We start from the raw sequence: 12,299 nt of genomic DNA, 5'->3' as shown, positions 1-12,299 counted from the left end.
CTGAGCAACGCGGTCCAGGTCCGGTCCCGAATCCAAGGATTCTGCGAGGAGTCAGTCCGACAGGGCCAAGGCAGGAAACAAGGCTAGGTCGGGCGCAGGGTCTCAGGCAGGTTCTAGCAAACAGCAATGTTGCTCCCGCCACCTGGGGCATGGTCCAACAGCCTTTTATCTTTGTCAGGGTAATGGCCGGTCCCGATCCCCCAGTGACTCACCTCCCTGTCTCGCCCGAAGGCAAGCACTCCTCCTGCGAGTACTCAGGTCTCTCCTTCTCTCAGACCTTAGTCTCTGCAGCTCGGGAGATGTCGGTGGGTTACTAGACCCAGAGGCCGCCTCAGCCTCTCCTGACCCAACTGGTAGTGGAGCAGCTGTGATTGCCCAGCTGAAGGCAACGAGGTAATCCCCGCATCTGGAGCCAGGGCAAGCTAAGGCCCCTGACTCGGCTCAGCTGTTGCTTGTTGCAGGGGAACCTGTGCAGACTGGGGCTCTTCAGAATCAGGCCCCAGACTTGGTCCTGATGCCGCCTGAGACAAAGGATCCGGTGCAGACCGAGACTCCTCTGGTTCCGAGTCCGAGCCCGAGTCCCAGGCCATCACACTTTGACATTGGGGGCAAAGGCCTGCACTGCTGCATGTGGTGTGGTGCGGCAAAGTCCTCTACGTGCTCTAGGCAGGTTCCCGTAGAAAGTCCTGCCTCCTTGCCTACTTAGGAAGAGGAAGGTGATGGGGCTCCAGGAAGGGCAGGAACATGGCAGGGAAAGTAATCTGTAAAGAGAAATCATACAATTATACAGTTGGAAGGTACCCCGAGGGTCCTGTGGTCCAAGCCCCTGCAATGCCAGAATCTCAGCTAAATCATCCATGAAGGATGGCCATTCAACCTCTGCTTAAAACCCTCCAATGAAGGAGAGGCCACTGCTTTCCGAGAGAGTCCATTCCACTGTTGATGTTAGGGACTGGGCAGAGGAGGAATGGTGGAGACCGCTGTGGCGTTTGTACGGAGCCCCCGGTCGTCTAATGGACTATTGACCCGTACACCACTAATCCGCTGCCCCCAACCAGGTCCTCCCAGGTAAATCACTTAAGTCTCTCTCTTTTTTTTTTTTTAATAATATTTATTAAAAATTTTCCAGAATAAAAAGGAAAGATAGCAAGAAAAAACAGAAAAAACAAATATGATTTACACTTGGTTTCAGTGGCATCTTTCCCGGACTTCCCCCCCCCTCCCCCTCTTATATTCCATTTCCCTTAAATTGATTCCACAGATTCTTACCCCAAATTTTAAAACCTTATTTGTAATTTTAAATAACCCATTTATTCCAGATTAATTTATCTTATTTATCTTAATGAACCATTTCTCCTTATATTTTATATAATTCCTTAAGATCGACCCCATTTCCCTTCCACGAATTCCCCTATTTTCAAACAACAAACATGAAAAAAGAAAAGAAAGAAATAATATATAATTTTACAGCCTTTGGATTCCAAATCTCTCCCCCCCCCATTCCCTGGTTCCAATCCCCAAAGTTCATCCATTGTCTACTGCCAGCCTGGTGTATCCACGTCTATATCTCAACTCCACTTTGCCGTCTTTTGATAGCTTTTAATTTCAGAAAGTCCAATCTCGAAAAAACTCTCAGAAAAAGTCATTGTTCTTCCATCCAGACCTCTATGTTTAAGAGTCTAACTTAAATTCTATTTCTTGGTCCTTTTAAAGTCTGGATGTTCCAATTACTCCGGCTTCAAATTTGGTCCAGCTCTTATTCCTCAGGTTGCTTTTTCCTGTTCTGCTGCAGAAACCTTCTAATTCAGAAACTTCTTGTTCTCCACAGAGGCTTTTGTTATTCAGGAACATAACTTGCGTCAAGTCCCTTCCTTTCTTCAATAGATAAATCCATTGTCTCCTTTAGTATAGAAACCTCTGTAGACAAAATAATGCTTCGTTTTTGCAGCTTTCCCAAGAGATAACAGATCCTGCTCAAATTCATAGTATTTTTCCACTTGCTGCTACTGTTGCAATGTCCCAGCCTCCCTCTAGAGGGAATATGGTAACTTAATTTCTTTCGAAATCAGACCCAAAAGTCAAATAACTTGTTGCCTTTATTTCCAATAATTTATGTCCAAATTGTAACAAATCTAACCAGCAAAGCCATCGTAACAAAGTTCTCTTTTATTTTCCTGCTTTGACAGCTACTTTGACAGCTGTCAAAGTTTCTGTGTCTCTTCACCAGTCTCTCATAGCAGATCGTTCCCGGTTCCCGGGGGGGTTGCATTTTAGTTCCCACAAATCAGTCTTCTCCTCCAGTACAATTATTGTAATTTCCCTTCGTGAAGTTAAATTTTTTTTTCAGGTAAACAAGTTCATCTCTCGATCTTAGTTGTCAAATCCTTGCGTTGAGCCATCTACAACAGGGGGGGGGCGGACTTCCTTTTTGCACTCGCCCTGCTCGCTCCAAATTCAAAGATCAAATTTCCCTTTTAAGTCCAATCAATTTACTCACGGGTTGTTCCTTTTAGTCCAAATCCGAAATTTTCAAAGAAGAAGTCGTTGCTCTCCGCCGAATGGCATGCGGCTTCGCTGGGCAGGGGAAGCATTGGACTCACAGCACCACACCCCCCGTCACCCGCTCCGCAGCCTTTAAAAAGGCTCCTTCGCGGGTCGGGGGGGCGCAAACGGTGCCCGCCGAGTCACCAAGTCCATGGGCATCTCCACCCATGGTTTTTGAGGGTCCCCGCGTCGCCGGCACGGCAGGACCCGACCCCTACCCAGCCGACTCCCTCTGGAGCTCGGAGGGAGTCCGCCATTCGGCGATGGCGCCGTCCCGGAAGTCCTCGGTAAATCACTTAAGTCTCAGTCAGGTTCTCATGTTAACAAAGAAGAGTGTAGTTTATTTCAGACACAAACTTTAACTGCATTCCAAACATTGTTACTCTTTACCTTCCTAGTCTTATTTTATCCTGTCTCTATCTCTTCTACCTCCCCTCACACAAGAACCAACTGCACTAACTGTCTCTATTACCAACTGCCTGCCAACTGCTTTTCCAACTGCCTTTCCCTCCCAACCAACCAACCAACCAACCAACCAACCAACCCACTAAAACTAACTAACTAACTAACTCAAACCTCAGGCTAAGCCCTTTTATAAACAGGGAGGCTCCGCCTCCGGCTTTCTATTGGTTGACATTTTAACCCTTTCTCTTTCCCCTGTACAGGCATTTTCTAAACGAATGGGCAAACGCCACATCAGCCTCCCCAGCTTGACCCTTCCAGCGAGGAGGAAGAGGAAGACCGTTTAGATTTACAACAGGGGTTTGAGGGAGGTCACAGCTCACAGGCACATGAGGGGGAAAGTTAGGAAATGATGGGAGAGGAGGAGGAAGCACCAGGAGGCAACAGCTGAGGGACACAGTGTCTTTAGCAAGCATTCCAGACCATCCATCTCCCAGAACCCAGTAAGCCTTAAAAGTAGGAGAGCAGAGAGCTCAAAGTCAGAGGGCACGTAGCAGCACAAATGAGGAAGTGTGAGAGATGGTGGGGGTGGAGATTCACTCAGGCGTTATCCTGACGCCATTACCCAAGAGGCTGGGTTCTATAGCCTCTCTCTGTAAACGCTGAATAAAAAGTGGACGATAAGAAACATTTCCTTGTCTTTGTACGTTCCTGGGCAACTGGCCAGCAGCAGCCTGACAGTTGAACAGCCTTACCATCTTCCTGATATTTAGTCAGAATCTCCTTTCTTGGCACTTGAGGCCTCTGGTTTAGGTCCTATCTTCCAGAGCAGGAGAAAACAAACATGCTCTATCTTCCATGCAACCAACACAAGATGTCTTCCATGTGTCAGCCCTTCAAGTCTTTGAGTTTCAATCTAAACCACTGAGCCTCTTGGGCTTGACGATCAGAAGGTCGGCGGTTCAAATCCCTGCGACGGGGTGAGCTCCTGTTGCTCTGTCCCAGCTCCTGCCAACCTAACAGTTCGAAAGCATTCCAGTGCAAGTAGATAAATAGGTGCCACTGTGGCGGGAAGGTAAATGGCATTTCTGTGCACTCTGGCTTCTGTCATGGTGTCCCATTGTGCCAGAAGTTACTGTTAGGTCCATCATGAGACGTCCGCCACCTTCCAACCACAGATACCAGCAGCCTTCAAGCAAACAAACTTGCCTTATTATCGCTCCCAAGCATCCCACTGCCAGAGGATTGCCTCCTTCCATTCACCAGTTTGCCTCCTCCAAGTGGAAGAAACCGGGGCAGTGCTGAATGTCACATCCATTGCCAAGTGTGTCCTGCTGGAAATAGAAAAGGGCTTTCCCCTTGGCCTGCCTGTATATCCACTCAGTTGCCAAGTGCTTTTGTGACATCACAAGAAACCCACAGCCAATGGCAACAGCTGGGGAGGCATCACCTTCATTGCTTTGAAACTCACAATGGCAGGTGGACCTATCAGTGATTGTGTGCTTGTTTATTCGGGACACGAGTGGAGCTGTGGTCTAAACCACTGAGCTTCTTGGGCTTGCTGATCGGAAGGTCAGTGGTTTGAATCCACGCAACGGGGTGAGCTCCTGTTGCTCTGTCCCAGCTCCCGCCAACCTAGCAGTTCGAAAACACACCAGTGCAAGTAGATAAATAGGTACCGCTGTGACGGGAAGGTAAACAGTGTTTCTGTGCACTCTGGTTTCCATCACGGTGTTCCGTTGCGCCGGAAGCGGTTTAGTCCTGCTGGCCACATGACCCGGAAAGCTGTCTGTGGACAAACACCGGCTCCCTCGGCCTGAAAGCGAGATAAGCGCCATAACCCTATAATCACCTTTGACTGGACTTAACCGTCCAGGGTTCCTCCTCACCAAAATGCTGGAGAGGGTGCACCTCCACAGGCACATACCTTCACATGTGGTGGGAGTGTCCCAAAATCCAACTATTCTGGACAACAGCCATACAAGAAATATGTAAAATAACTAAGCAAGTATTAGACTTCACCCCAGAATTGGCCCTACTAAACATCTTCCAAGACAACAATGCCCATTTATACCACAAAGAACTCATAACCCACCTACTTTCAGCAGCCAGAAACACCATAACCAGACACTGGAGAGACCTGTCAGGAATAAGCATGGACCAATGGTACCAAATAGTATGGGAAACAGCCCTACTAGAAAAATTAACTAATAAACTGAAACTGACACGGGGACAAACAGAAGAAGACACCTTCACCCCGGTATGGCTCCCCTTTATCACATACACAGCCCAACACGACAATGACAATAATCCACCAATAGCATACAAATCAATATGGCTAACCTGATCCAAAACACCCACCCACCCCACTCACACACACACGAAAACAAAGATCACCACAGCCAATCACAAACAAACAATCACATCCTAGGCCAACCCCAACCTCTCTCACCACCAAAGGAACACAAGTGAACAACACAAGCACGCTGACACCAAACTACATACATTAAACATAATAGAAACACTGCTACCCGACCCCACCACCATCCATCTCCCCTCCCTCCACCCCCTTTTTTTTTCCTTCTTTTTTTTTCTTCTCCCCCTAATGCCTCAACAAATGAAATGGATTTGTAAAAATGTTACATGGGGGGGGGGGGAATACAAGGCATTACACTTACACTGTAAAACAAGAAAACCCTTAATAAAATATTTAACCGTCCAGGGTTCCTTTACCCTTTTTTACTTTCTTATATTGAGCACTCTGGGGAAGGGGTGCAGGGAGGAAGAAGTTACCTGGTAGATCCTAACCCAAAAGCAATGTTCCGTTGGTGCACCTGTTACCAAGGCAGTCATCATTGTGTTTGTGCCCTTTGACCTTCACTCTACGGGTGACTGTAGAAAACGTGGGTTTTTCCAAGCATGGCAGAGGAAGCATGTCATGGCATGCACAGCCTTCCTTCCCTAATAGGAATAAGGCTTGCTCACATTACCATGGGAAGCAAGGACTCTAAATAGATGGAAATATCCTTCTCTGCTCCTTTTTTCTTTGGCACAAAGTGAGATCAAGCACGCACCTCTGTCTGAACCTGTATTTGTCCCAGTGGCAACGAAAGTGTCTTTCGAACCAGAACCCACCTCTCAATTCATCAACATCTATTTGCATCTCTTAAGGTTAGGATCCGCCACTCTAGGTTTGCAAATGGAACCCTGTCTGCACCAGGTATTTTTGCACTAGGCACTCCTGATCAATGAGAGTATGACCCTAGATTTTCCATTCACATTTGCACCTAGAATTCACCACTGATTTGTGGTGGGATACTTAGAACATCCCATCTCTTCTCATTTAGTATACCCACCTTTTGTGTTGGAAACTTTCAGCCAGATCTTAAGTACTGTTCGTTTTTTCAGTCCACATAACCTTCCCCTTAGTAAGCAGAACGTTTAAGTTGTTTAACTTCTTTATAGGATCCTCCAGGACAGATTGTACTAACCTTAGCTAGTTCACCCTCATTTCTTCTCTACCCTGACTCCTTGCCTCCTTTTCCATGCTTGTTATTTCCCCCATATTTAAACAGCAACCTAAAGGGAATACAAAGTGGTGCTTTCCTTTAAGCCCATTTTAGGAGGGTTTGAGGAGAACCCAGGGATGCGGGTGGCACTGTGGGTTAAACCACAGAGCCTAGCCTTGCCGATCAGAAGGTCAGCGGTTCGAATCCCCCATGACGGGGTGAGCTCCTGTTGCTAGGTCCCTGCTCCTGCCAACCTAGCAGTTCGAAAGCACGTCAAAGTGCAAGTAGATAAATAGGTACCGCTCCGGCGGGAAGGTCAATGGCATTTCCGTGCGCTGCTTTGGTTTGCCAGAAGCAGCTTAGTCATGCTGGCCACATGACCCGGAAGCTGTACACCGACTCCCTCGGCCAATAAAGCGAGATGAGTGCTGCAACCCCAGAGTCGGTCAAGACTGGACCTAATGGTCAGGGGTCCCTTTACCTTTACCTTAAGGAGAACCCAGTCCCAGGAAGTCTTCAGGGTAGCCGATGGATCTTGCTTAGCATGAATCCTGAGTTATTAACCTATAGGTTTTCCCTACAAGTCTTCTAATGAAGAAAAACTTGCCCCTTCTGCAGAACTTAAGAGGTTCTATTGGCAATCATGCTGCATGTATACATTCTGTTAAGTAACGTAAATAGAAGAATAAATGATCAGTGGCCATGGAATGTTGGGGAAAGAACACGGGAAAACAGGGAGGAGGGAGAATTGGATGAATTGTCTTGGAAAGAGGCTACTTTACTGGCATTTTGAATAAAAGCACTTTGCACATGGGCACATGGCAATCTTTCGTTGGAGTCCAGCCTTGTGCAGAACATGCAGCACACCCTGGTCTGAAACAGCACATGTGATCCTCTAAAAGTCTCCAGATCAAAGCTTCATGGATGTGGCTCCTCTTTGCTGATAGATGCCAGGTTGGCAACATTGTCAATATGTTTGGTCCTCTCCTGTGGAGAAAAAGCAGATCAAATCCCGCCAAAGAAACCTCCTAGGAACAGAGAGTGCAAGGTACCAGATTTATGAGAAAGAATAAAATGTGCCTTGATGAACAGCGGGGCATCTTAGTCACCAGGTTTATTTATCTTCTATTAGCCTGTGGTATTAACGTATAAGTTTTCCGCACAAGTCTTAATGAATGAGTGCGTCTCAAAGTCACTGACTGTAATGAATATTTCCATTGGCTAATGCACGATTGCAAGGTGGCATCTGAAAGGCAGATTACTGACAGCAATCAATAGAGCACAAAAGCAATGTATTTCTTTGATTGTTTATTTTGCAAAGATATGGGGAATGCCCTGTGATTTTTTGATTATTTCTCTGTACTCCTTCTGAATGTTAATGTTTTCTGAAGATTGTTTCAGACAGGCTGTTAGGTTGCTGTTACTCACGGAAGCAGCAGCGAGCGAGGAGTTGCTGAGGCAGAATTCACATCATGGCTTGGGTCAAAGAAACGAGAGGATATGTCAGCTAATTGCTGCCTAACACAATCAGAATTTGTGTGTGTGTGCTTTGGAGACCAAGACATACTCGGGTCCTAAGCTTTTCTTCAATCCAGTTCCACAGCTTGGGCTGTTTGCCTAATTTTCTTTATGCCTTGGAAGACCAGCAACGAAGAATGGGGACAAAACTACCTGTAACTGCTGCCGTAGAATGTGGGCTAAGTTTTCTCTCGACTGGACGAAGGTACTTCTATGACAAAAGCTGAACTCCCCAATTGCCTCTTTCAGCTTATGTGTATAACTTGATGTGAAACAAAGGCTCCCTGGAAACGGTAAATATTGCAGAGAGGACTGCGCGTTCCTTTAAAAAAATATATCAGTTGAGCAGATTTACTGAGAAACAAAGACATATTAGATCTAGAAGCATTAAGAAGAAATTAGAAATCAAAGTATATTTTTGAGCTATTGTTTATAGATTCAGAAATGATGGTGAGTTTTTGCGGGGACGTGTTTCTTTTATGTGCTTTGTTTTATTGTAATTGACTAGTGCCTGGAAAATCAAGCTTTAAACCAAAAATGTCTCTATCTTTTAAAAAAACAACCTTTTGGTATTCGTTGTTCTGCTAAACCTATGGCTGCAATCCTAAGAATGCTTACTTGGGAGTAAGCACCATTGAACTCAGTGGAGCTTACTTCTGAATAAACAAACATAGCATCAGGTCGCACATACCATAAAAATAGAGTTGTGTGCTGCATGAATGAAATCATACAGAATGACAGGTGGAATTAAAAAGCAGCAGAACCCTTAAAAATACGTTGAGCATCATTAAGAAATTGTACAGTATGTAATTTAGTTGACGGACTTTCTTTCTAGGGTGTTATTGGAAGAAAGGCTAACTATGATTAAAGGTTTGTTCTCTACTAGCCATGCGAATGTTCAGTAATTTCTTCCTTCCAAACTATTTCAAAGTAGTTCTTGGGAAATGTTCACATTTATTTATTTAAGAGATCATTTCCTGCCTTTTGATTCTAAGGTCCCCAAGAGGGATGACCTGTACTTTATAAAATAAATTTACTGTTCAGGGACTGATTTGCTGGAGATTGCGATGATGAATCTCATGATACCACAACAAAGTTAATAAACAAGCCAGTGCTTTTTTCCTAAAAATAAATAAAAAATGTTCAGTGGTACTCTCATTTTCCTACTCATATTGAAGTACTGCCCTCAAAGAGGCCAAACTTAGATTCACAAAATGTTTAGGGGTGTGCGTCCCCCCAGGAAAAAAGCGTGGAACAAAACTGCTTTTAACAAATTCTTCAGAGCCTAATGTCTGATACAGTACAGATTGGTTTAAAGTATCACTGCCTAGAATGTATGGAACGACACTATAATTGGAAACCAGATACAAGCCTTCTTGTTTGTATCTTTAAAGTACTGTAAGAAAAAGTGTGTCTTCCTGATTTGGGGTGACTTGGGAATCCCCTTTTGTCTCGACAGTCCCCTGTGCTCACAGGGCAGAATTGTGCTATTAAGCCAAGTGTTATTTGCAAGAAAGCACAGAACCAAGTATAAAACCGAAAAATTAAGCAAGGGGATTTGTGTGGTGGACGGAGCAGCACTTTCCCCTGTCCTGTGTGGTAAATGCGACCACTCTTAATCTAACACCTCAATCCTTTTGGAACGCATCAACAACATGAAAGGCTATTATATTATCTCTGAGAATTAAAGAGCATGAGGATAGATGCAATGGTTCTAGTTTATGGTTTGATTTAAAAAAGAAAGATATCTGAATAGTAAAAAACAGCAACCACCCAATTTGCATCCCAATTATACACAGCAATATTTTATCCTCATAACAACACTGAGAAGTAGGTTAGGGTGAAAATTTAGGATTTGGTCAGCCTGCCAGTAAACAGGGAACAACAGGTAGAAGCCTCTCTACATGGGCCAAATAGAATTTCAACAAGATTGTTAGCTTGTACTGCTTGCCCGCCAAATGGACTGAAATGTTTAAGAGCATGTTTTAAATGAGTTGTCCTTTTTTGCAGCTGGCAGTTCAATTTTGCTGCAAGGAAATATACAATGTTTTGAGAACTGTGTTGTATGGTTGTATTATAACATATATATATATATATATATATATATATAGAGAGAGAGAGAGAGAGAGAGAGAGTTGTCCAGTAGCATCTTAGAGACCAGCTAAGGTGCTACTGGACAAATTATTTATTTTTTTACATATATTTTGTCTGTGTCAGACCAACGCGGCTACCTACCTGAATCTATATTTTTATTGTGAGTTGGCCTGGGAAAGTTTTTTGATGCGTAGGTTGCAGACAAAAATACAAACATACCATGTGTAACAGAAGGGTTTGATTCAAATAGCTAGGAGCCACTTTTTTTACTTTTATATTAACTCCAAAAGGCCACGCTCCTGCATATTTTTCTCACATTCTTACTCCATGTGTTCTTTTTAGATGCTTCTCTTTTAATGCCTTTTTATACAGCACTATGTAGCTCTGCCCCCCAACCGTTCATCAGAACACTTTTGGTCTCCTACTCCCTTGTAGGCTTCCTCTCCTTTGTATAAAAGGTAAAGGTACCCCTGCCCGTACGGGCCAGTCGTGTCCGACTCTAGGGTTGTGCGCCCATCTCACTTAAGAGGCCGGGGGCCAGCGCTGTCTGGAGACACTTCCGGGTCATGTGGCCAGCATGACGAAGCTGCTCTGGCGAGCCAGGACCAGCGTAGCACACGGAAACGCCGTTTACCTTCCCGCTAGAAAGCGGTACCTATTTATCTACTTGCACTTAAGGGTCCTTTGAACTGCTAGGTGGGCAGGAGCTGGGACCGAAAGACGGGAGCTCACCCCGCTGCGGGGATTCGAACCGCCGACCATGCGATCGGCAAGTCCTAGGCACTGAGGTTTTACCCACAGCGCCACCCACGTCCCACCTCCTTTGTATAGTGTACAGTTATACCTCATGTTGCGTCGGCTTCAGGTTGTGTGTTTTCATCTTGCGTCCCGTGGCAACCTGGAAGTACCAGAATAGGTTACTTCTGGGTTTCGCCGCTTGTGCATGTGCAGAAGCACTAATTCACGCTTCGCACATGCACAGAAGGGCCAAGTTGTGCAGCATGCCTGAACAGACACGGCGCTTCAAATTGTGGGTTTTTCAGATTATGGACGGGCCTCCCGAACGGATCCAGTCCATAACTCGAGGTACCACTGTACTCTTTTTACTTTGGTCGAATACCATCTTCCAGCTACCCCCATTATTTCTCTATCCATTATTTCTCTACCCTACCCTATCCCACAAGTCTCTGCTTCCTAATATCTCAGCTATGACCCATTGTACTTTAGTTCCCAATCTTCCCAGCTTCTTATTCCATTTGTAGAAAAGCATAAGACAAGGTCATGTTGGATCAAAAGCCCAGCTCTGCTTCCAGTAGTAACCAGGGAGATAGATGCCAGATTTTTCCCATTTTCCACATTCCACGCTGCTCTGGCCAGCGGTGTTTATCAAAACACTCAGAACAGGAGTTATGGCATTCTTCATTTTGCATTAATAACACTGTTAATTCCACCAAATCTTCAAAAAAAGGCCAACCAAACAACAAAATATACTTGACTGAATCCGAGTGATCCCTGCTCTCACAAGGGGGGGCAGATTTATTGCACCACCATAATACAAGCCCTTCCTTTGGTTCTTAGAAATATATTTTTGGACAAGGAACTACAGAGTGAGAAGAACTCTGAGCAAATAACTCAAATAAGGAATGGCTTTCAGACTCAAAGTTCAAACACAATCCCTTTTATGCATTTGGAAGTCACCTCTAAACTTTGTTCGGGATTAGTCCTAACCAATTTTGTATTTCTACAAACTCTGTATCCAATTTAGTTAACTTCCAATTTGCCCTTTGCGAAACCTCATTTGTTACTTCAGTGGAATTAACTTTTGCTATCTTTCCTTATGCCGGGGCTGCCATATGTTCAGAATTTCCCAGACGTAGCCAGGATTCGTCTGTCAACAATGGCGTCTGGGCTGAATTTTCAAGAATGGTTTAAAATGTCTGGGAAAACCTGGGCATATGACAGCCCTTCCCAATGTCCGTGTCCGGATTTTCACTTTCTAAAATATAGCAACCCTACCTTATGCACCCTGTAATATTAAAAAGATGCAGCATGAATAAATCGTATTGTTATTGCTATGTTGGACACAAATGGGCAGATTGGCTGCTCTTGTCTAGAACAATGGGGGGTTTATTGAGTTGCTTTTATTATGCATTTGGTGCTTTTAAATTGTGATTTTATGTTGTAAATGCCCTGAGACCTCCAGGTATAGGACGGTATACAAATTTAATTTAA

At 44.7% G+C, this 12,299-nt stretch overlaps 1 long non-coding RNA gene across 1 annotated transcript in view; it reads left to right on the top strand.

The window, feature by feature from the left end:
- The first annotated feature begins 362 nt into the window (after positions 1 to 362).
- LOC307226898 overlaps positions 363 to 12,299 on the top strand; it is an 84,789-nt gene continuing 72,852 nt past the window's right edge. Inside the window, exons 1-2 of the long non-coding RNA XR_013843670.1 lie at positions 363 to 756; positions 3,688 to 4,058. This is a non-coding gene — a long non-coding RNA (uncharacterized lncRNA). The remainder of the gene's footprint in view (positions 757 to 3,687; positions 4,059 to 12,299) is intronic.

Source organism: Podarcis cretensis, assembly GCF_951804945.1.
Source record: "Podarcis cretensis genome assembly, chromosome: 11".
NCBI classification, from domain to species: domain Eukaryota; kingdom Metazoa; phylum Chordata; class Lepidosauria; order Squamata; family Lacertidae; genus Podarcis; species Podarcis cretensis.
The sequence above is the reverse complement of the archived record's forward strand: the minus strand, read 5'-3'. Positions and strand labels throughout refer to the sequence as shown.